The 4417-nt window shown below is 44.0% G+C and overlaps 1 long non-coding RNA gene across 1 annotated transcript; it reads left to right on the top strand.

The window, feature by feature from the left end:
* The first annotated feature begins 305 nt into the window (after nt 1-305).
* On the top strand, nt 306-1901 carry LOC113876045. The gene is made up of 3 exons (XR_003506380.1): nt 306-397; nt 590-759; nt 1308-1901. It is a non-coding gene; the product is annotated as an uncharacterized LOC113876045 (long non-coding RNA).
* The last annotated feature ends 2516 nt before the right edge of the window (nt 1902-4417 follow it).

Genomic DNA, 4417 nt, shown 5'->3' with positions numbered 1-4417 from the left:
TTCTGCCCTTGTGTTCAGGTGAGACTCCACTCCACCCTGACTGGGGGTCTTAGGCTCGTGGGGATTGATGCGGGCTAATCCTCTCTGCTTCATGGTGCCTTCTAAATGTCCTGCTCTGCTTTTGTGGGAAAAGAGATGGATTCGGCTGTGTGATATTGGGTGAATAGGGATTGCTGTTCATGTTGCCATCATACCTCTAATTCAGGTATCACTCAGACCAGAATTTAAGCAAGAACAGAGGAAGAAACTGAGATGGAGCTTATAGTCAAAGAAAGGTCTTTGGACTCTGTACTTGAAGCCGACACCTCAAGGATTCTAAAGAGTCTGTGGTTCCGTCCCAGCACCATCCCCACCTGGAAATCTGGCCAGATTGTCTATGGATGTGCCTTCCTGCTTGGTGAGCAGTGGGACTTCTCTTTGGTGATACTCTGAAATTGCCAGGATGGATAGGAATGTATATTTGTCTATTGAGTCTTGGAAATACGATGTCCGTTCCTGATGTGGGCAGCCTGGGGAAGGGTGTGACCCGAGGTCCTGACGTCTTTGTTTTCCGGGTCCAGCCTGTTGTCTTCCACCTTGACCCTTGCAGTACTCCTGCTGACCATCCTGAGCCTGATCCTGGCCCAGTGGCCCAGCTAGGTGTTCTCTGGAGACCCCGTGCTCACAACAGTGGCTGTGCTGCTGCTGCTGCTGCTCATCACTGGGGTCACGGTCAACATCTGGAGGCAGCCCCAGGACCCCACTACTCTTCACTTCAGGGTAGGTGACCTCATGTGCCCAAAGTGTCCACCTTGAGTGAAGGAGGTCTGTGTGCTTTAGGTCTAAGCTTCCTTTGTTGGACCAGGGAAGAAGGGGAGTTGCTGAAACCTATGGACCCTTCCCTGATCCACACTCAGTGCTTTACATGCACTATCTAAGTAGGCACTGAACACACAGCCTGAATGGCACTGAACTTGTCCCTCCCACATGGGATAGAATCTCCCTTTCAGATGCCTAGGGTGTGTTCAGGGATGAACTGATGCTGCCCACAGGTCCATGCTTTGCCTTTCCATCCACTGGTAAGCATCTTTGTGAAAGTTTACCTGATGGTGCACATGACCACTTGGACCGGCGTCCTATTTGGCATCTGGATGGGGATTGGTAAGTGATTTTTTGGAGTCAAGAGGCCTCTTGGGTGACTGAACCCAATCCTCTTCCTACCACCTCTCCCCTAAATTGTGTCAGATTCCATAAGAGGAGGCCTATCGGGCATTTATAAGTGAGGAGAGCATCTGTTTTTGCTTCTCATCTTCTCATTTCCCTACTAGGATTTACCATATACTTTGGATATGGGATCCGACACAAGTTGGAGGAGAACACTGAGCAACACACCAGCCTCCAACTCCTAATTACTGGACAAAAACATCCCTGGTGCTGAGTCATCCTAAGCACAGGAGAGAGATGCTGTGTGGAATCCCTCCACGCCCTGGAGGATCTGCTGGTTCGAGGGGCACTGTGAGCCTCTATGGACGTGAAGGTGGAATGCATTTACAGCCGTGTATTTATTGCTAGTGGACAAAGTGACTTTAATGCTGCAAATGCTGAAGGAAACATTTACAAGCATAATAGACATCCAGAAAAAAGGATTTTCATGAAAAATGTACAAAAATGTAACCAGAAACCAGAGGAAGAAATGAAGTATTAACTTGAACATAAGCAGTTCCTTCTTGTGCCTGTTTCCGGTGAAAACACATAGATTGTCACGTGGGAAGGAAACACAGGTAACCATATATTGTGACAAGAGCGGTACTTTAGGGGGTTTCCCTGGCGTCCAGAGATTAGGACTTCCCTTTTAAAGCAGGGGGTGCAGGTTCAATCCCTGGTCAAGGGACTAGGATCCCATATGCCTCACAGCCAAAACACCAAAACATAAAGCAGAAGCAATAAAGACTTTAAAAATATTTTTAAAATCTTATTAAAAAAAAAAAAAAAAAGGTTGCACTTTAGGGAATTTCCTGGAGGTCCAGGATTTAGGATGCAGCACTTTCACGGCCATGGTTGGTCAGGGTTCATTCCCTGGTTGGTGAACTAAGATCCTGTAAACTGTGCAATGTGGCCAAAAATTAAGGAAAAAACATAAATGTAAATTTTAAAAAAGAGTTGCATTTTAAATATGAGAAAGCAGATGGGTTGGAAGCAGAAGGAAAGGAAGAGATACATTGTGCAAACAATAACACAAGAAAGATGTATAGCCATATTAATATCAGGTGAAGGAGAATTTAAGAAAAAGAGAATAATAATACATAAAATGGATTGTTTTACTCAGGAAGAGAAATGGTCATTTTCATCTTTCCAGCCAGCTTTGCTGCTGCTGCTGCTGCTGCTAAGTCACGTCAGTGGTGTCCGACTCTGTGCGACCCCATAGAGGGCAGCCACCAGGCTTCCCCGTCCCTGGGATTCTCCAGGCAAGAACACTTGAGTGGGCTGCCATTTCCTTCTCCAGTGCATGAAAGTGAAAAGTGAAAGGGAAGTCGCTCAGTTGTGTCTGACTCTTCACGACCCCATGGACTGCAGCCTACCAGGCTCCTCCATCCATGGGATTTTCCAGGCAAGAGTACTGGAGTGGGGTGCCATTGCCTTCTCCCCCCGCCAGTTTTACTGAGACATATATCACACTGTATAATAAGCACTTTACTTTTCTGTCACAGACTTTTAGAATTACATAGTAGAGTTGATGAAGAAAAGTTCTTTAATTGGAAAAATAAAAACCCTGCATTGCCAGAAGTGAGGAAAGAGGGTTGGGAAGTAATGGTTGGTTGATGAATGGTTATGGCTGGGTGGAACTAAAAGACAGGAAGTGAAACTAGAGAAGTAAAAATAAAAAGATGTTACTGAAGAAAATAATGCTTGAAACGGAGATTATGGACATGGAAGACATTGGTAATCATGAAGTAGAGGACTGTTTGTGGGAATGAGCAGCTGCAGTAGAGAGAAGGGGAGATGGAGGTCAAGAAACTGAGCAGCAAGGTTAATAAATGAATTTCAAAATAGAAGACGATGAACAGGAAAATTCTGCATGTTCACTGTCTTGCAAGGTCTACTGAAATACAGACTTGGGAAACAATGGAGACTGAAACTGTTGATGAAACTTTGATGGAAGAGGCTGACATCACCTGATTGCTGTTCTTCCCTTACCGCTGGGGGACAGCCAGATATCCCGTGTTACCCAGTGTGCTGTAACAGGCAACACAGAACACCGCCCAGAACAGAGTCCTGATGAAAAACTGAATCAGAAAGTCATCAAGCCTCTAGATCAACCACAGCTCATCATGAACATAAGGGATAGATTCACATTTCCACTGGAAACACAATCAGCCAAACCAGAATGTTGACAATTCCCCAGGGCAGAAGAATGGTCCAGTGTTTATACCAATTAAATGTATGATCCACAGCCATAAACAGGAAATTATTTGACTCAATTCTAATGAGGTGAATGGACGTAGAGCCTTTAATACAGAGTGAAGTAAGTCTGAAAGAGAAGAACCAATATTCTACATTAACGCATATATATAGAACTAGAAAGATGGTGGTACTGATGAACCTATCTGTAGGGCAGCAATAGAGACACAGACATAGAGAACAGACTTGTGGGCACAGTGGGGGAAGGAGAGGGTGGACGAATTGAGAGAGGAGAATTGAAACATTTCCATTTTCGGATATTGAAGAATCCTTGAATCCCTGGGATAAAGCCCACTTGGTCATGCTGTATGATCTTTTTAATGTGTTGATGGATTCTGATTGCTAGAATTTTGTTAAGGACTTTTACATCTATGTTCATAGTGATATTGGCCTGTAGTTTTCTTTTTTTGTGGCATCTTGGTCAGGTTTTGGAATTAGGGTGACAGTGGCCTCATAGAATGAGTTTTGAAGTTTACCTTCCTCTGCAATTTTCTGGAAGAGTTTGGGTAGGATAGATGTTACGTGAACGTGAAGTCGCTCAGTCGTGTCCGACTCTTTGTGACCCCATAGGCTGTAGCCTACCAGGTTCCTCTGTCCATGGGATTTTCCAGGCAGTAGTACTGGAGTGGATTGCCATTTCCTTCTCCATGGATAGGTGTTAGCTTTTCTCTAAATTTTTGGTAGAATTCAGTTGCGAAGCTGTCTGGACCTGGGCTTTTGTTTGCTGCAAGATTTCTGATTACAGTTTCAATTTCTGTGCTTGTGATGGGTCTGTTAAGATTTTCTATTTCTTCCTGGTCCAGTTTTGGAAAGTTGTATTTTTCTAAGAATTTGTCCATTTCTTCCACGTTGTCCATTTTATTGGCATATAATTGCTGATAGTAGTCTTTTATGATCCTTTGTATTTCTGTGTTGTCTGTTGTGATCCCTCCGTTTTAATTTCTAATTTTATTGATTTGATTTTTCTCTCTTTGTTTTT

Source organism: Bos indicus x Bos taurus, chromosome 18, assembly GCF_003369695.1.
Source record: "Bos indicus x Bos taurus breed Angus x Brahman F1 hybrid chromosome 18, Bos_hybrid_MaternalHap_v2.0, whole genome shotgun sequence".
NCBI classification, from domain to species: Eukaryota; Metazoa; Chordata; class Mammalia; order Artiodactyla; family Bovidae; genus Bos; species Bos indicus x Bos taurus.
Note: the sequence above shows the minus strand (reverse complement) of the source record. Positions and strands in the feature narration are given on the sequence as shown.